A 21,168-nucleotide genomic window follows, 5' to 3' on the forward strand; every position below is an offset into this window, starting at 1 on the left:
ATAGATTTAGAACTGGAAAGACATAATAACTTATAACATAACTTATAATATAATAATTATATTGAATCACAACCAATTATATAATTATGATGATACTATATGATATTAGTTATATTAAATTATATTATCATATTGTAATAGTAAGTAATGCTACAGAATATTAAATATAATTTATAAGTAAGTATACAGTAAAATTATTAATATAACACTGTTGTAAATAACAATTATTGATTATCAGTTATATTTGTTTTATATTTAACTATTAATATAATAAATTATTATAAATTAGCCTCCATGTAGTAGAAAGAGTATCATATTTGGAGTTAGCTTGAGTTTAAATCCTAGCTCTATTAATACCTGAATGACCTTGGGCAAGTCTGTGCCTCAGTTTCCTCATCTGTAAAATAAGGAGTTTGGATTAGACCTCTAATGTACTTTTTTGTTGTTGTTGTTGAGGTAATTAGGGTTAAGTGACTTGCCCAGGATCACACAGATAGTAAGTGTTAAGTGTCTGAGGCCGGATTTGAACTCAGGTCCTCCTGACTCCAGGGCCGGTGCTCTATCCACTGCACCACCTAGCTGCCCCTAAAGGCTTATCATCTTTTTTTTTTTTTTTTTTTTTGGCAGGGCAATGAGTGTTAAGTGACTTGCCCAGGGTCACACAGCTAGTAAGTGTCAAGTGTCTGAGGCCGGATTTGAACTCCGGTCCTCCTGAATCCAGGGCCAATGCTTTATCCACTGTGCCACCTAGCTGCCCCTCTAATGTACTTTCAAAACCTTAATCAGTGATCCTATGAACAAATACAGGTATGAAATCATGAATCCTTAAAGGAAAGGTTCTGAACCTTTTTTTGAGTTTTGGAAAGCTTTGTAAACTTTAAAGTACAATATAAATTCTTCTTCTTCTTCTTCTTCTTCTTCTTCTTCTTCTTCTCCTTCTTCTTCTCCTCCTCCTCCTCCTCCTTCTTCTTCTCCTTCTCCTCCTCCTCCTTCTCCTCTTCCTCCTCCTCCTCCTCTTTCTCATTTTTCTCACTCTCCTCCTTTTCCTTCTCCTTCTCCTTATCTTCTTTAATTGTTGTTGTTCAGTCATTTTTTTGGTCATGGTCTGACTTTGTTACCCCATTTGGGGGTTTCTTGGCAAGGATACTGGAATGGTTCGCCATTTCATTCTCCAGCTTATTTTACAGATGATGAAACCAAGGCAAAAAGGATAAATCAACTTGCCTAGATAAATCAACTCATCTGGCACTCTCTCCACTGTGCAACCTAGCTTCTCCATGGTACCATTAGGTTGATTCAAACCAGGTCAAATGGCTGAATCTAAAGAGTAGTCATTAACTCTTTGATATCAGTTTGGAAGACCACCCAGTAATACCAATAACCTGGATGAAGGCACAGATAGCAGGCTTTTGCATGTGACAAAAAGCTAACATATTGGATGACAGTAAAACTTCAAAAAAACATCTTGGAAAACTAGAAAATTGTGCCAACTTGAATAAGATGAAGTTCCATAGAGATAAGTGATAATTTTCACACCTAGGTTCAAATTTCAACTTTACATAAACAAGATGGGACCTTGATAACACTTTGACAAGGTGGGACTAGACAATTATTTATTTAAAAAAAAGATTTGAGGGATTTAGTGAACTGTCTGTTTATATGAGTCAACAGCATTTTTTGGAAGCCAAGAGACATATAGTGTCCTGGCCTTGAGAGGTGATAGTCTACTATATTTTGCTCTGATCATACTATACAAGTAGTACATACAGGACATACATAGGTGTGACCTTTGCCTCTGCCATTCACTACTTTTGCGGCCCTGGGAAATTTACCTTGCTTCTCTGGGCTTCAGGTTTTTCATATGCAAAATGAAGGGTTCTCTTAGGTTCAATCCAACTCAAAAATCTGTGATCTAGTGATCCTATTCTGTTATTTCATAGTTCCTATATTCTGCTTTCTCCTGTAGTCAACCTGTATCTTTTATCCTTGTGATTACTTCTGGTTATGGTGCCCCTATGTTGAATGACCAAATCAAATTCTTCAGTCTGACTAAACAGTTCATCTTAGTTCATTCATCATACAGATATGATGATCATTATTTATATCATTACAATGAATAAACTTGGCAATGGCTATTGACCTTCAGTTCTGCCTTCCTTCACAGTGAATTAATTCAATCAAATAGCCAACTAACCAATCAACCATTTGTCTTCTGCCTCTTGTTGGCTGTCCTGGATCATTCTGGGCTCTGGCCTTTGCTTCCTCCTACACATGATTCTTCCAGGCCTTGGAGTAGATTTCTAAGATCCTTGCAGGTATAAACCACATTGTGTGCTCTAACTGGAAAATTTCCAAGGGAAGGTGAAAATCAGGGATGTGCCTCTTATTTGCATTCAGACAAGATGACAAACACCTCAGGAAATTCCTTTTTGTGTAAAAGAAGGGGGGAAAAGGCCCACAAATAAACAAAATCCACTGCTTCTGATTCCCTTCATTTTACCCCAATGTTCTGAATTCTCAGAACCGTAGGAGGAGGAGGAGGATAATAATGATATCTGGCATTTATGGTTTATAAAACACCATATATATAAATTATTTGATGCTCACAATTGGCCTGTGAATTAAGTAGTCGGATATTATCTCCATTTTATAGAGGAGGAAGCTGAGATGGAGAGAATTGATATAGATCTAAGGGCCAGAGCTGGAATTCAAATAGAAAATTCTCAAATGGATCTGTCAGGTCATCAACATGAATATTCTCGAGAACAGTGCTTGGCACATGGGGAATGCTTAATAAATGTCTCTTCATTTATTCATTCATTCCCTCCATCTGCCATGTCTGCCTGTCCTATGTAATTCTTGTTTGAGTTCTCCCATAAATTGTCTACAGTGGGTCCACCCAATGGGCTGAAGGCCTTCCTTGAGTTCTCTTGCTATTGTGAAAATATAAGCAGAGAACATGGATTTTTCTTTTACTGAGTAATGCTGGTTTTAATTCTTTTTTTTTTTTTTTGAAATTGTCATGTTCCATGACTCAAAAGTAATAACATTACCAGTAGAATCTACTGGTATTATTAATGATTTTTAAAAACTCATAAAATACTTTAATCTTCACCAAGCCCTTTGCATATGTTATCTCATTTGAATCTTATTATAATCTTGTGAGGTAGGTGCTATTATTCGTCCCGCTTTATAGATGAGGAAACTGAGGCAATAGAAGTTAATTGATTTACCCAGGACCACATAATTAGTAACGATGTGAAGCAGGATTTGATCCTGCATCTCCCTGATTCTAAGTCCAGGGCTCTCTTCACTAAGCCAACATAGGCCCCCATGTTTGAGAGAAATGTGGGGTCCTTAAAGGAACTTTATGATTTCTTCTACGCTTCATAGCCCTATCATTTTGTCATGCTTAATTCTGGACCCAACTGGTTGTGCATTTGCTCAAGCTATACCTACTAGTTGATATGTATGTGTATATATGATATAAGTACACAATGCATATATACATACATGTATAAAGTATATGTGTATAGCATGTATTTTTACATCACACATGTATATATATATAAACAATATATGTACACACATATATTTATATGCATTATATATACATATACACACATATATATCTATATATCTGGCAAACCCAGATCTTAATAATAGTCGACATCACATAGCACTTAAAGGTTTGCAAGGCACTTTTATAAGCATCTTGTTTGATTCTCATAATAACTCTTTATGACATTTATTATTATTATTATTGTTATTATCATTATACCCTTTGCAGATGAGGAAACTGAGGTATGGCTAGGCTAAGTGATATCTATGGTCACAGAAGTGCAGAGAGTAGGGTCTGAACTCAGGTCTTTTATTTCCAGACCTAGTGGTCTTTCTATTGGAAAGAGACATCTCAATCCTATCTCTCCAGAACGGCAAAGACTCTACCCCTGGATTCCTGGGCTTTGAATGGGGAGATTTTTGTCTTACTTGCCCAGGATATTTTTTATGTCATTGTCTCAGCCATTACCAAACCATGCCACTTCTGGGTAATCCTTCCCTTCTACTCAATTTCTGATATCCCTTTTATGTATTAGCTTATTCCCAGAATGGAAGCTTTTTGAAGACAGAAACAGCTTTGCTTGCTTGAATTTGTGACCCCACCATTTTAGCACAATGCTTGGCACATAATAAACATTTAATAAATTATTTATCATTCATTCACACTATTCTGTGGTCCTTCTCATTAGTTAGTATATGTAAATTATTATTATTCCCTGAGAAGCTAGCTATACCCAAAGGACACACATGGAATATTTGAAAAGAGAATAACCATGATAGCTAACGGTGCCTTTTTGTTTTTACTTCAGCTGAAGCATAATACATTCTGCTCCATCGTTTAACTCTGTATTTTTCTGCTTCAACTGTATTTCTTAGATACATATTCTTGTATTCTGGTTTCTAATATATTTTTCTCCCTGTTTTAATTTTTTGAGTGATCTCATCCTATTCATATTCACAGTTATGATTATTGTGTATTTCCTTCCGTTCTTTTTTTTCTGTTTATCCTTTTCTCTTTTTATCCTGTTCTCTCTTCCAAAGTCCGTTTTGCTTGTGACCACTGACTCCCTTAATCCTCCCTCCCTTTTATCATCTCCTCCCCTTTCTCTTATTTACTTCCTTTCCTATTTCCATGTTGGGTAAGAGAGATTTCCATACAGAAATGAGTGTGTGCATACACATATATTGATTATAGTGATGAGAAAACTGGGTATCAGAGTGAATAAGTGACTTGTATTATATAGGTAATGTCAAGAATTTGATTTACAGCCATTTACACCCATGTCTCCTGATTTCAAATTCTAGGCTTTTGATGGTTAAAAATGGCTAATAATAATAAAAAAATGGCTAATGGTTCCATATCTGTACCCTGAATAAACCCTTTCCCTCCTATCCCCCTCTCTCAACCACATCAATCAGGAACTGAACCTGTCTTCCTTCAGACTTAGTTTCCACCAATAAGATCAGTAGGATTTCAAAATATTTTCAGTTGAGCAATTGGTGTTTGAGTGGAGTGCCTTACCTCCGTCTATTCTAGGACTAGGATCCCTTGCTCCATCTTTCTAGACTGTGGGTAGTAGCCACATAGCCTGATGGAAAACCATTCTTCCTAGGGGACTATTGGACTGAAGTTCTTGGGATTCCATAAAGGATACTTGGAATGTCAGGCTATTTCCATCACTTTAGAGAAGACATTCAGAAGTTCAATTGAAGAATAAATTGTCTATTGATACAAAAGGACCCTTAAATGGCCTTGGAGATGATCTAGCTCCTTTCAACCAATCCCTTTATTTTATAGATGGGAGGATGATGACTGGCTTAATGTTGCATCCAAAGTTACTGGTATAATGTATTCTCTTCTTAAGAAGTTGTATCAATGCCTTTTGTTTTTACACTACAATCATCTCTGTGATATAAACACCACTGCTCCTTTTTTTTCTTAGCCTTCCTTTGTAACAAAGAAATATAAAAAGCCAAGACTCATCAGTATATTGACTGCATCCAGCAGAGTATGCCACATTCTATATCATGGTCCCATCATCTCCAGTGAAAGGAGGAGGTATATTTCCTTCTCTCTTCTGTTGGGACCAAAATTATTCACTATAATTATGCCATCTTTGATTTCACTTTAGTGTTCTTTTCATTTACATCGTTATAATCATTGTGCATATTCCTTTCCTCATTCTGCTTACTTCATTCTACATCAATTCATATAGCTCAAGTTTTTTCTGAATTCTTCACATTTCTCATTTCTCATGGCATAATGATAGTCTTTGTGGACTGTGTCCTTGCCAAGATATAATTGATTAGGATGCCTTATATATAGTTTACCTCACTTTTCAGGTGAATATCTTTGGTTTGGTAGGTAGGAAGGTTTGTGGTACCTTTCATCATGCAATGCTCCATATTCTAAGAAGGGTCTATAACTTGTAGACCTTTTTTTGGAGGGGGGGCGGTGAACAGGGTGTAAATATATAGGGACTGTATTGGAACTTGGTTGAAAATAGTCATAAAGACATGCTGTCCCTCTCTTGGTCTATGCAGGGCTTAACTACATTCATTCAGAAAATGAAAGAAGTAATTTTCATCTTCACTACAAAACAATCCCCTCTGACTCACAGGGCACCTCTGCTTTTTCATGGCAGCTTTGAAATACAAAGACTTCTTGAGTGCTACTAAAGATCCTACTACAAAGCAGCTAGTGATAACCTTCTCTTTAACATACAAATTTTTGGCAGAGGCTGGTTTACTAAGGTTTCCCACTTTACTAAGAGGACTAACTATTGCCTCTCCATCCTGGCTTCAACACACAGTAGCTATGTGATATTGGGCAAGTCACTTTATTTCTATAAAACTCAGTTTCTTCTTTTATAAAGTAGGAAAAGACTACAGACATCATCTATTTCACAGGAGTGCTATAAATAAAGAGCTTTGTATATGTTGAAATACTATAGAAGTATAAGTTATTGTTATTATTGTAATCCATCTTTCCCTATTCAATGATCTTCACAAATAAGGGCAGATGGATACCCAGGATGTCCTGCTATTAGATAGAATTTCAGGGAGTTTTGGCTGCTGTTTTTTCTTCATTTCAGTTGCTTAAAAGTACATTTTAACCCCACGAATCTTTGGGGATGTATAAAACTTCTGGTTCCCCCTTATCTAACCTAATCTATTTTCTGAGGGTCCTCCCTCTGTTTCTGTGATCCAATTAGATATTTAATATCCACAGCAAATGTAGAATCCCAAAGGCTGTATGAAATACTGATTTCCTTTCCTCTCCCAAGGGAGACCTACAAAAGGGCCAAGGTTTGTGCCCTAGGAAGTCCCGGAGGTTGTGTGCTGAAGTAAGGAAGCCAGTGTCTCCTCTGTTGGGGGGCAGAGAGAGATTGAAAAGGAAAGCAGTCCATTTGGTCCATCCAGTCACTGAGGATCCATCACGACCCTCTGGAGAATGTTCTTCACCTCTTAATGTAAGTGTAGATGGTACCTATTCTCCCCAGTTTCCTGCATGATTTGAGAGTTCTCCAGCTGTGGTTGGGGGTGTGTAACACAGTTTTGGCACCTGAGCCCTTTCAGGGTTTATATACCATTCTCATTTCAAACTGGTTTACTGGAAAGATGGTGGGCTTTGGAGTCAGAGATTCCAAGTTCTGCTGTCAGCCCTGTTACTTAAATGATCTCAGGCAAGTCACTTTAATTTTCTGGACCACATGAAATGTGGATATTAGACTAGATGTCCTCTATGGTTCTTTTTATCTTCTGATGGTTGTCTTTCCCAACTTTAAATCCTGTGATACTCATACCCCTCCCATTTCCCACCAAGTTTTCCTGGCATATGTGATGTGGGGGGATGGGTATATAACAGACATCTAATGGAAATGGGGTAGATTTATTTTAGATTTATTTTATTTTTTCCAGTTACAAATAGGTAGATTTAATTAATTAATTAATTAATTGATTTTTTAAAGTGAAGCAATTGGGGTTAAGTGACTTGCCCAGGGTCACACAGCTAGTAAGTGTTAAGTGTCTGAGGCCGGATTTGAACTCAGGTACTCCTGACTCCAGGGCCAGTGCTCTATCCACTGCGCCACCTAGCTGCCCCAGTAGATTTATTTTAAATGGAAAAGTGATAGTCAAAATAATTTGTCTTTGTGAATACCACCCCTCTTTACTTCTCTTCTCCCCACTCCCCACCAATCTTTGGGGTTCTTCATTGGCTCTAGGCTAGCCTAGGTATTGAAGGACTACATTGGGATAGCCTTAGAGACTTTAAGAGACCTATGAAGATATGGATTCTTGCTGGAAGTTAGGATGGTTCCTGGGACCCTTTGGAGAAGCTATATGGAATAGTATATAAAGCATCAGATTTGAGTCATGAAGATCTGAGTTTGAAGGCTGCCTCAGGGCTAGTCATCTAAACTCTTTCAGCCTCAGTTTCCTCATCTGTAAAATAGTATAATAGCACCTACCTCATAAAGCTGTTATTACAAGAAGCATCTTGAAGAAAATATATGATCCTACATCTTGTATAATTAGTTCTGCATGTGTGAAGAACTTTCTTGTCTATTCAACTAGGTTGTAAACTCTTTGAGGGCAGTGACCATATCTTCTGGTTCTTTTTTGTCTCTCTCATAATGCCTAGGACAGAGTTCATGGAAATAGTACATGATCGATAAATAACTCCGTAATGAATGGAGGCTAGAATTGCAGTAGCTGACATTTATATAGTGCTTGACAATTTACAAAACATTATCCTCTCAACAACCCTGTGAAGGTGATTGTTCAAGTGTTATTAGTCCTATTTTATAGATGAGGAGACTGGGGCTCAGCAACGTGGAGGTACTTGCCTTAAGGTCACACAGCTAGTGCTCGACAGAGTCAGGATTCAAACTCAGGTTTTTGGATTTCATACTCAATCCACTCACCACATGGCCTTCTTTTGGGGTGGGGTGTGTGTGTGGGGGTCACATTCCTCTCCACTTACTATTTTGAAAAACTCCCATTACATCTCCTCCTGGTGATTATTAATAGTCAAATGTCTGGCAGTGCCTTATGGTTATGAATGATTTGTAGAGGTATTTTGTATGTTTTTGGTTCCCTAGTGCTGAGGACCAAGAAGCGTCTTAGGTTTAGCCCTTCATAGTGTACATTTCACATATTAATAATTCATAACTGTTTAACCACTAACCAAAAGCTACTGCAGGGTTTCTTTATTACCGTTGGATTCTTTAAACATTATTTGTCCATGAATCACTGCTTTACCTTTCAAAGACAATCAGTCCTTGCAGTCCTTATTCCTCCCTCCCATATGGCCAGTTACAAGAGTGAATCAGTTGTTGTTGTTGTTTTAAAAATAAACATAACCCATATTTGTCTTAGAGAAGCAGTGGGGGTTAGTGGATAGAATACTGGACTTAGGGTCAGGAAGACTGGGTTTCCAAACTGGCCCTGAAACTTACTAGTTTTTTGAAGGTAACCAAGTTACGTTTATTCTCTGTGATCCTTAAGCAAATCTCAAAAACTATGTTATAGATGGGTGCCTATCCACATTGGCAGAGAGAGTTCCTAAACCAACACATGTACTTTTGCTTAAAGGAATTAACAAGATTCAAGTCTATGCCTTAGACCCATAGGTCACCTTATCGATTTCACCCAAGATTCCCTTTTATTTGAAGTTTGAAGAAGATCAAATTTGGCTTTAGAGGATGGACCCATTAGATTCTCCTACTGAGTCATTTTGAGGCTAGCATTTATTTACCTTAGCTTTCTTAGTTTTTATTATCATTGGAACACCATCCTGGTCAGTCATTTCATTTTACAAATGAGAAAAACTGAGTCACAGAGGAGAGAAGTTATTTACTTGGGGTCAGCAAATAGTAAGGTAGAAAGATAGTGACTGAGCTGGGATTCAATTCTGTTCACTTGGTTTAGATGTTAAACCTTGTATGGGGTGGCATAGGATGAAAGATTGAACCAGAGAGTGGGAGCATTGTGTATAAAACCAGTCAGAAAAGAGTCCCAGTGAACTCTTCTTTCCCTTTCTCTCTTTAGTTTCTCTCCTTTTTGCTCACTCTCAAAATGGATTTTGAAAACTTATTGGAGGTCTCAGAGGAGCACCATTGTCAACCATAATTAGTCTGACAAAAGGGAAAAGATTGTTTTCAACTGTAAATCAGTTCTCTTTCATTTATTGGGAACTATCTTTTTAAAAGTCAGCAGTGAGTAGCCTAGAAATGATCTCTTTCCCATGAAAAGGCTTTAAGAGTTTTTTGGATTTGATTTTCTGACTTTGAAGCTTCCGGTGGGGAAGTATTATAAAACAAGATTGGCCTGGGGTGGTGACAGACTTGTATGTTTGGACAACCTTAGGGGGATGTTGTAATTGTAACCAGTTATTGGGAACAGAGATATGATTCACAACATATTGCAAAATATGATAGTGAGATATTTTGATCAAATTGCTGAACAAGCCCCAACATTAGAGATTTTGGAACTTTTATTGGCTAAGTTACCATTTAAAGCAGACAAGATCAGAATACAGAACCCATTATTTAGAGAAAAGACAGTTATTGTGGGTGTATTGTTACAGATAGAAAGAAGGAAGAGAACAAAGAGATCGAGGGAAGGAGACATAGATGAAGTCCCAATAAATACTGGGAGTAATAAATGAATGAAATTCTGCAAAATAGTTGTTCAGTATAGATGGCCACAACTGTTAAATGTGGCAGCCCAGCTCAGGTGATTCATGATTCAACAGGTGGCACAGTGGATAGAACATTGGGCTTGGATTGAGGAAGGCTTATGGTCATGAGTTCAAATTTGGCTTAGAACTTACTTGATGTGTAACACTGAGAGAGCAGAGCTAGGCATGATGGGAAGTTGAAAAGATGTATATTTAATCCTATTAGGAAAACAACTTCTTAACACTTAGAATGTTCTGTTCTGGTAATGTTTCTACTCAAAGCCTGAGAGGTAGGATAGGAAATTTCATTCATAAAAGCACATTCAGTAAGCCCCAAGTAAAAGCAATCCACAAGGCAGCAAAGGCTGTTCACGAGGGAGTTCCCATGTGTCTCAGGAGGTCCCAGCCAGAATCCTAGAACTGTCTCTGTATTTTCTTGATCAAATCCACTAACCCAAGCTGCCCCAGCAGCATGCTAGGGCACAACAGTTTTGGTTGATGGTATGGGAGAGTGGGGGCTAACTTAAGCCACCCCAATTCTACTAGCATCCTGGTCTACAGCCTTATCAAAAAGTGAAATGGATGGCTTCAGGATGTGGTGGGTCACCTTCCTTAAAGATCATCAACAGAATGGATGGCCACTTGTTGGAGATGTGCTAGTGGGGGTTCCTTTGTGTGTGAGGTGGGCTTAGATGGCTGCTGAGCTATCACATTCTGTGATTTTGTAATTCATCTCGAAAATTTTCCTGCACTCATGGTAAGAAACATTAATGAGAGATGCCAAAAAGGGAATAGAGTAGGACAATTGATCAGGTTCAGGGCAATGTATTTCATAGAGAGTCAATCGATATAGTCTGTGAGGCAGAATACAAGTCTAAGGTCCTCATAGGATAAAGGATGTCAAATGCTTTGTCAAGGAGTCTGAAATATACACCATGGTGATGGGAGAGTCAAGAATTATTACTTGAAGATGTCTACTTTTCAATCTATCTTCAATATATAGGCCTGATGAGCCCTAGCTGGTACTAACAAAAATGACCTAGACTTAGACAATCTAGAATTGTAGAAAAAGATGTATTCCCTTTTGTTGAGCAAAAATAAGCCTTTCTGTAACTTCATGGGATTTCAGAGTAAGAAGAGACTTTATTGGCTTTCCAATCTAACCTATATTCTGAAAAAAATCATTATATAACACACTGGCCAAGTGTTCCTATAAGTTTTGCTCTGATCGTTGGGAAGGTTTTCCTCATGACAGGTTGCCTCTTGCAACTTTTGTCCTCATTTTGTCGCTTAGTTCTGCCAGATGGGGCCAAATAGGATAAACTATTGTAGCATCTTCTTCCTCTAATATTAGGCCATCTCCTAATTTCCCAGGATTGCTATAAGCCTCAGTTTTCTCATCTGTGAAATGGAGATATTAATGGTTGGTTGGTTGGTTGGTTGTTGTCTCTTGTTCCTGAAGAGGACCAAAATGACATCATTATGTTAGAGTCAAGTCACAGTGTGTCTGACTGATCAGACCAATATGAGCTCAGAGGGCTCTACCACAGGTCAGGCACAAGTAATCCATGTGAACATTTGGGGTGGATTCATGAAATTTGTGCATCTTACTTTTCTTTTGAGTTACTTCAATTCTGCTTTGCTCATAGAGCATGGCTCCTTCTTTGATCAGGGCACACCATGCTGGGTGATCCTGGTCCAGTGTCTTCCATTTCATGCAATCAATTCCAAAGTGCTCAAGAGAGAACTTGAGAGTGTCCTTGTGTTGCTTCTTCTGACTACCATGTGAGCACTTGCCTTTTGTGAATTTTTTATAAAATAGTCTTTTCAGCAAGCATATGTTTGGCATTCTAATATGGACAGCCCATCAGAGTTGTACTCTCTGCCATAGAGTTTGAATGTTTGGAAGTTTAGTTCAAGAAAGAACCTCAGTGTCTGGTCCCCCATTCTGCCACGTGATCTTCAGAATCTTCCTAAGATGACCCAAATGGAAGAGATTCAGTTTCCTGGCATGGTGATGGTATATTGTCCATGTTTCACAGGCATACAACAATGAGGTCAGCACAGTGACTCTAAACCTTCAGTTTGGTAGTCAGTCTAAAACCTTTTCTCTCCAACACTTTCCTTTGGAGCCTCCCAAACAGAGCTAGCTCTGGCATGCATCAACCTCATTATCAATGTGTACATCCCTAGAAAGCATAATGTCAAGATAAGTGAACTTCTCCTCAGTATTCAAAAACTCTTCATTTGCTCTAATCAATGGTTCCACATATGGACGATGTGGTGCTGACTGGTGAAGCACCTGTGTTTTCTTGATTAGGCCAGTTGTTAGGCCAAAATTAGCATAAGCAGCAAAGGATCAGTCCATACCTTAAGGGTTGCATCTCAGCTTCAGAGGCTGCATTGAGTGCACAATCATCTGTGAACAAAAAAAATCATGCACCAACTCTTCTTCCACTTTAGTTTTGGCTTGTAGCCTTTTCAAGTTAAATCATTTACCATCAGTGTAGTAGCTGACCTTGATGCTGTATTTTTCTTCAATGAAAGCATCTGACAACATAGCTGAAAACACATGCTAAAAAGCATGGGAGCGAGCACACAGCCTTGTTTCACTCCATTGGTGACTGGGAAAGCATGAGAACATTGTCCATTATCCAGAATGTGCATGAGCATGCTGTTGTGAAATTGACATACAATAATTGTGAATTTCTCTGGGCTACCAGATTTTGACATACTTCCCCATATTCCCTCACGACGGATTAAAGGTTTTGGTCAGATTGACAAACATTGTGTACAGACCTCTGTTCTGCTTGTTATATTTCTCCCTGCATTTCTCCTTGTTATATACATGTGAGCTGTTTTTCTTATTATTATCCTTTTTACCTTGCATTGCTTTGATCCAGGATTTCCCTCTGTTCCATCACCTCTGGTGGTTCTCCTCTGCCTCCTTCTCTTCCTCCTAATAATAACAACAACAACAATGATACCACTTTAGTCCATATAAGATCATAGGATTATAGATTTAGAGCTGGAAGGGACTTTAGAAGGTGTTGAGTCAAGTCCTCTCATTTTACAAATGAGGAAACTGAGACCCAGAGAATTTAATTGAATTGCTCAGGATCACATACCTAGTGAGTGTCCAAGGTGGCCTTTGAGTCCAGATCTTCCCATCTTCCTATTCAGAACCCTATCTACTATACCATGCTGTCTTAGAGGGATATAATTCTACCTCTTGCAGGAACTCCTATAGAAGATAATTAGGCTCCCCCCTGCCCCCATTCCCACCGGTTTCTAGTGTAAACCGTACTTACCGTAGGCTACCCTGTTATTAACAGACAACAACCAGGGATTTGATGCTAGGTGCTGACATCTGGGGAGAGGTGGTATGCTTCCTCTGAAATGGGGTGATGGTAGTGGTGACTGTGGTCTCTGTACCTCACCTTTCAGAGCTTTCCCTCCCCATGCCTCTGTGTGATGCAGTCATTCCAGGGATATTCTCAATGTTTCCCCCTCTCCTAGGGCCTTTCTCTCCCCCTCAATCCCTAACTCTTTGAAAGATAGGTTACCCTTTCTCTTGATGCAACCACACCCATAGTTACACTGTCATCTGCATTGCTACCCCTCCCTCCAATCAGACAGTTCTCTGTGTTGCCATGACCAATTCCCGCTGACTGTAGCAGACTGTCCTCTGTGACACCACGTCCACCATTTTTACTCTACCAGACACCTATTCCCCTGAAATCAGTTTTGTCCTGGGTGAAAAATTCCTAATCATAGCCCTATCCATAGACAAATGAAAGTAGCCCAAGGAGAAAGCCTGTCACCCCTTGAAACTGCCCAGCAGCCTGACAGAAGGGGAATGTGATTGGCCTGTTTTACAGATATTGTCCTGCTTTGCCCAACCCCGAGCTCTGTAGAAGCCAACTTAGATCATCCCACCCTGGCTGAAAGGTCTTAAGTCAGACAGAGTAAAGGTATAGCCTTGGGCACCAAGTAGACCTAGATGATTCTATCCCATGGCCTGTGAGTCTATCCCCCCTTGTCCTCCTTCAAAGAAATGTTGAAGGAACTTATCTTTTTATTAATTGGTCCCTTACCCACAAGAATGAAGGAACAAACAGCAATAGTCACTTCCATTCACTGTTTGCATTAAGCTTGCCCAAGGATGGGGGCATTCCATGGGGAGAGGAAGAATGGGAAAAGATGGAAGGGAGCCTCATCTGGCTTGGGTAGAGCCTAGGTTTTCCTCTTGTATAGCAGCCCCTGTCTCTACCCCCCTTCCCTGAGACAGCCAGACTCAGACAGTGATGTGGCTTTGGAGTCCTTCAATTCCCCCAGAGAACCCCACTGCCTGTGTCTCATTTGGGGTTTCTGAATTATAAAATGATGGCACACTCAAGCTCCAAGAATAACTGGGCACACAGACAGGAGGCAGCCATTCTGCAACTGGGGCCAAGCAAGAGTTATTAAGAAAGGGAGCCTGCACCAAAGCATCTGTTCCACAAACGTAAGGCCATTGAGGGTGGGGCTGGGAGGGGAGGTGGGTTGGTTCCAGGAGGGGCAATATCTTGGGTTTTCATGCTCACTGCAGTATGATATTCAGGCCTGGCAAAATGAAAACCTGGCTTGGAGTCCTGGATCTACCAATGACTAGCTGGGAGCCATTGTGGTCAAGATGCTTCACAACTGTCTTGGCCATAATTCCTTTGTCTTCAAAATGAGGCATTTGGAAAAGACGATATTTACCGTTCCTTTCAGCTCTAACATTCTATGACCTCATCTCTGAGTCGACCAGAAGCCAAGTAGTGCATGCTCTATGGCGTTAGTGCCAACTGAGGGGACTTGGATCTCTTCTTCTTTTATTTCTCAATTCCATATAGTAAGTGCTTAATAAATGCTTTTCATTCATTCATTCATCATCACCGGGATAAAATGTAATAATAAATGGAGAGGCATTATATACATTGAAATGTGCTATTATTATGATTCCAGAGGCTTCTAGTTGAAGAGTATATGGGTTAAAATTCCTTACTAGTTCCCTTCTCCAAAACTTCCTCAAGGAAGTGTTTGACATAGAGCCTGGCATGTGGACCGAGTAATACAGGCTTGTTGATTCCTTGATATTTGGGACTTCTATAGTGCCCAGGATTTTCCTGCCCAAAGATTTGGGCCTGAGGTCCTACAGATATGAAGTCAGCCATAGGTAGTCAGATTTACTTGATTATGATCTGGATTGCGAGTCTGACACCAAGAGGGAAAAGGGAATATAAAGGAGCACGCGTTTATTAATTGTCTCCTGTATGCCTGACACTGTGCTAAGTGATTTACTAATATTGTCTTATTTGATCCTCACAGAAACCCTATGAATAGGTGATTTGATCCCCATTTTTCATTTGAGGAAACTGAGGCAGTCAGAGATTGAGTTATTTGCCCAGGTTCACACAACTAATAAATGTCTGAGGCTAGATTTGAACTCAGGTCTTCCTGACTCCAGGACCAGCCCTCTATCTACTGTACCATATAGCTAGACTTGTTATCACATCCCACCTGTGTTATTATTGCCTACTTTCTTTTTTTTAAAATAATAAACATTCTATTTAAAGTTTTGAGTTCCAAATTTTATATCTCCTTCTATCCCTCCCCTACCCCCTCCTTGAGGCGGTAAGCAATCAGATATAGGTTATACATTTGCAATTATGTAAAACATTACCATATTAGTCATTTTGTATAAGAAAACTTGAATAAAAGAAAAAATTAAAGAAAGTGAACAATAACATGCTTCAGTCTGTGTTCCATCAATATCAGTTCTTTCTCTGGAGGCAGATAGTATGCTTCATCATTAGTCCTTTGGGATTGTCTTGAGTCATTGTATTACTGAGAATAGTTAAATCATTCACAGTTCTTCATCAAACAATATTGCTGTTACTGTGCACAGCATTCTCCTGGTTCTACTCACTTCACTGTACATCAGTTCATAAAAGTCTTTCCAGGCCTTCCTGGAACCATCCTGCTTGTCATTTCCTATAATTATTCCATCACAATCTATTGTCAGTTTTCTTGCCATGCAGTGGATAGAACCCTTGGCCTGGAGTTAGGAAGACCTGAGTTTAAAACTGGCCTCAGATACTTACTAGCTATGTGACCCTGGCCTAGTCACTTAACTTCTGTTTGACATAATCCACTAGAAAAGGAAATGGCAAAACACTCCAGTATTTTTGCCAAGAAAACCCCATAGACAGCATTGGCATGCTATGGTCCATGGGGTCATGAAGAGTCTGACACAATGGAACAACAATCTTCTTGCCTTTTCCTCTCCTCTTCTTGATTTCTGTCCAGAAGAGCCAGGAAGACAAGAACACACAACTCCTTGAACAAATTCTACTGCCAGATACAACCCAGGATTCTGTGAATCGATTTGGCTCAGTTCCAATTTAGAGAACATGAAAACCAGGATAATTTGAAGAAATGTATCTGGACTTTCTCTGCCTTGGAAGGGGCTGGAACGTTGGGCATAGTGGGGAGCTACTTCTGTGTCATACAGACCAACCACAATGATAATTCGCCATCCGGAGGGGTAGAGAATGGGCACAATGAAACAACCTAGATAAATTAGAAATTTGTATAACTCCAGAGTGGGTTGAGGTGGGATGGTATGAGCAGAGGTCCTGTGTAAGAAGGCAGAGAAAGTCAGGGATTTAGAACAACCTGGGGAAAAGGAGGCAAAGAGTAATCAATCAAACAACCATGGACATCCAATAGAATTATCCAATCAAGTCTAATGAGGTCACTTTTCTGACCCAGTGTTTCCCTATTACCTTTTAAGAAATTATTTTATTCTCAATTTATGGGATAAAATATTTAACTGAAAATCTATTATGTACAAATCACTATTTTAAAATATATAATTATTTATTACTTTAAATAATGAAATAGAAACAATTTAAGGCCCTCCACAATATGGTTCTTCTAATGTACCTCTCGAGTTTTATTTCATTCATTTCTCTTTCCATTCACTATATTCCAGATAAAGTGGGCTAGCTGTTTCTGTCTCATTCTGTGCTTTCCCATTCACACAAATCTGTAACATAGTCCTTCTTTATCTCTACTTCTTAAAATTATTTTCTTCCTTCAAGTTTCAGCCCAGGTGCTATGTTTTCCATGAAAGCTTCTCTGACTGCCCTAAATGAATGCAGTCTCTCTCATCTCAAATATATGTGAAATAATTTTTTGATCTCTCTTTTGAACCTCTCTGTCAATCAGTCATTCAATAAGCATTTATTAAGGGCCTCTTAGGTACCAGGCATTGTCCTAAATGCCCAGCAGATGATGTCTTGTGTATTTATTTGTGTATTTGTTGTAAGCAACAATTTATATAGGAGAAGCAAAGTGGACAAAGAAGATATTGTCTAGGGGGCAGCTAGGTGGCACAGAGGATAAGCACCAGCCCTGGATTCAGGAGGACCTGAGTTCAAATTTGGCCTCAGACCCTTGACACTTAATATCTGTATGACCTTGAGCAAGTCACAACCCTCATTGCCCCACGAAAAGAAAAAAAAAACCCACCTATATTGTCCAGAGTATGACATATAGTTCAGCAGATAGCCTATTGAGTTGGTCCATTGGTGCGTATATCCTGGACACATGCCACAGATAGATAGTGAACTTAATTATACAAATAGTAGGAAAGAAATATTCATTGAATTGAATCAGCAAATATTTGAGTACCAGCAATATGCAAGGCACTGTGCTTACAAGCAAATATAAAACATGACTCCTGTCTTCAAGATGCTTACAATCGTGTTAGAGAGATCTCTAACTAAGGACTTTTCTTAGTTTTAACATTATATGATTCTGTGATTTTGGGAACCTTTCATATAGTCACTGTCGTAAGTTATGGCATAGTAGAAATAATGCTGCACTTAGAGCCAGAAGAGATGGGTTTGCTTTCCAACTGTGAAATTTAAAATTGGATATTAGATCATAAATCTCCCCTACTTAACTTTTCCCTTAATTTATCTCCCAGACTAGTAAATGGAAGAAGCTTCTGGTTTTCTAGATAGAGCCTTTATTGTATATAAGGTGTTGTTGATTAGAAGGATAGGAAAGTAGAAATACAGTAGAAATCGTCTTAAATCTAGGCTTAGTCTATATTTCTTATAAAAACTCACCAAACCAAAAAGGCCACCTTTGGAGTGAGGGAGACCGTCTGTGCCGCGCCGCCAGGAGTCCCGCCAAGCAGGCAAAAAGGCCTACTCTCCTTCTCTCCACCCCGGAAGTCAAAAAACCCGGCAGGCAGTCTGACATGCGCAGCAGGCGGACTGTACCCGGCAGGCAGTCTGACATGCGCAGCAGGCGGACTGTTCATCTCCTCCCCAAAAAGGTGGTCCTTGAAAAACTGGCGTCTTTCAGTTATCCTAACCGACTGTTAAAAACTTTCATATTTTACCACATTTCCCCCCTTTGCTTCCTCAAGAAATGGAATGTTTCCTTGATGGAACAGTAAAAAGAATATAATAACTTCTGCTGACTAATAATATGCGAACAACAATACAGAAAAGGAAGAGAGGAAAGTTTTGTCCAGAGGGGCGATTTTTTTTTCTTTCCTCATGAACCGACGCTTTGACATTAGTCTTGCAAAGGGAGAGCCTCTGCAGAGAGTACATGTTACAGATAGTATATAACAGAAAGGAGATAGTAAAAGCTAATAAAGCAAAACAGTTCATATAAAGTCTCTGAGTTCTCTTGTCTTCTTGAAGTGGTAAGATGTCATCAGGAGGAAACTGGATTCTGGTCTGGAAAACTGGATTCTGGACTCTGGTCTGGATTCTGGACTCTGGACTCTGGTCTGGAAAGCTGGATTTCTTCTTTAACTGTTTGAATTGCTGTATATTTTTTTTTTACTAAACCTTAGCATAGCATTTTGCAATCAGTAACACTTTTTACCACCATGTGTCTGGATCAAAGTCAAATTTAGTATGTGTTCATGACACCTGAAAATGTTATGGAAAGGTTATCATACCATATCTCATGATTCCTAGTCAGCCATGTGAACACCGGAGCAAGGACACTAAGGTGTGTTGTTACTGTCGTAAGGAGGGGCATGAATTGAGAGAATGTAGGACTTGGAGAAGAAATTCTAATTCTAATTACAGGCGAAATCAAAATAGAAATAGATCTTTTCGGAGGAATACAGAAAGGCAGTACCAGAATAATGGTAACCAAGGTCCCCCTCAGAAGAGGACACAGGAATGACGGTGTCTTGGGGAGGAATGGAACATAGATAATGAAAGCCATATATTCCCAGATCCGGATTTTTTGAATGCACTTGTGCCAGTCCATTCACCTCCCCAGAGTAATGAACCACATGTCACCTTAAAAGTGGGGGAGACTTATTATGATTGTCTGCTAGACACAGGAGCCTCTAAATCAGTATTAGTAAGCAAACCAGATGCTGGGTGTAGACCTGTAGGATATTTGAATGTAGTGGGAGTCTCAGGAAAGAGCCAGAGAGTGGCAAAATTGAATCCTCGCATGGTATCTATGGGGCCCTTAACAGTAGAACATTCATTTTTACTCATGCCTGATGCCCCTGTAAATTTATTAGGTCGTGATCTCCTTTGCAAGCTTAGAGCAACCATATCTTGTGCTCCAGATGGGGCTGTCTCCTTACAATTGCCAGAGGATACTGTTCATTTATTACCAATTTTACTTACAGAAGCTCAAGGAACAGCAGGGGAGGTATCCAAAATCCCCTCTGACATTCCTGAGTCTTTATGGGCCTCATCCCCTAATGAGGTGGGGCTCCTTAAGTCTGCCATGCCTGTTACCTTTAAAGTTAAGGGGGGACCACCCCCCTCCATTCCACAGTATCCATTGTCTAGGGAAGCAATAGAAGGGATCACCCCTATAATTGAGGCTTTGAAAAGCCAGGGTATTATTATCCCATGTCATCACTCTCCATGCAATACTCCCATTTTGCCAGTTAAAAAACCCAAGCCTGGGCCAGATGGTAAACCTGTTTATCGTTTTGTGCAAGATCTTAGAGCGATTAATAATTATGTTATTCCTAGACATTCTATAGTCGCAAACCCGGCTACGATAATTTCATCGATTCCCTATGAATCTACATGTTTCACAGTGGTAGACCTTTGCTCTGCCTTTTTCTCCATACCAGTACATGAGGACTTCCAATATTTATTTGCTTTTACCTGGAAAAATAGACAGTGGACCTGGACTAGACTCCCACAGGGATTTGTAGACAGTCCCACATTATTTTCCCAAATTTTACAGCAGGATCTGGCCTCTATTACCTTCAAAGGGTCCATACTAGTACAATATGTTGATGACTTACTTTTGGCCTCTCCTAATGCTGAAATTTGTCAGGAAGATAGCCGTCACTTACTGCTGGAGCTGCACAAGAGAGGACACAAGGTTTCCAAGACAAAGGTACAATGGTGTTTGCCCCAGGTAGAATATTTAGGATTTATTTTGGCTGCTGGAACTCGCTCTGTCTCTTCTAAGCGAGTCCAGGCCATTCAACAACTCTCTGCCCCCACTACTAAGAGGCAGTTGAGAGCCATTCTGGGAGCAGCTGGGTACTGTAGACAATGGATACCCTCTTTTGGTGAAATTACTAAACCCCTCATAGCTCTTACAAAAAGTTCTGTTCCAGACATTTTACAGTTGGATCCCCAGCATCTCTCAGCCATAAAAGAATTAAAACGGGCCTTGTTATCAGCACCTGCCCTAGGACTGCCAGATTATAGTAAGCCTTTCACTCTCTTTGTGCATGAACAAAGGGGGGTGGCTTCTGGAGTCCTGACTCAGTCACTGGGGCCTAACCAACGCCCTATAGCCTACTATTCAATTCAGCTGGACCCTGTAGCGGCTGGAGTGCCACCTTGCCTTAGAGCAGTGGCGGC

General features: G+C 39.6%; 1 protein-coding gene across 1 annotated transcript in view; it reads left to right on the plus strand.

Moving 5' to 3' along the window:
* Window positions 1-21,168, plus strand: part of DDR2 (discoidin domain receptor tyrosine kinase 2) — a 214,340-nt gene that overhangs the window by 20,137 nt on the left and 173,035 nt on the right. The window contains exon 2 of the mRNA XM_044003928.1: window positions 6,849-7,034. The gene's annotated coding sequence lies outside the window, so the exon portion shown is untranslated. The remainder of the gene's footprint in view (window positions 1-6,848; window positions 7,035-21,168) is intronic.

The sequence above is a fragment of the Dromiciops gliroides genome, chromosome 4, assembly GCF_019393635.1.
Source record: "Dromiciops gliroides isolate mDroGli1 chromosome 4, mDroGli1.pri, whole genome shotgun sequence".
Lineage (NCBI taxonomy): Eukaryota > Metazoa > Chordata > Mammalia > Microbiotheria > Microbiotheriidae > Dromiciops > Dromiciops gliroides.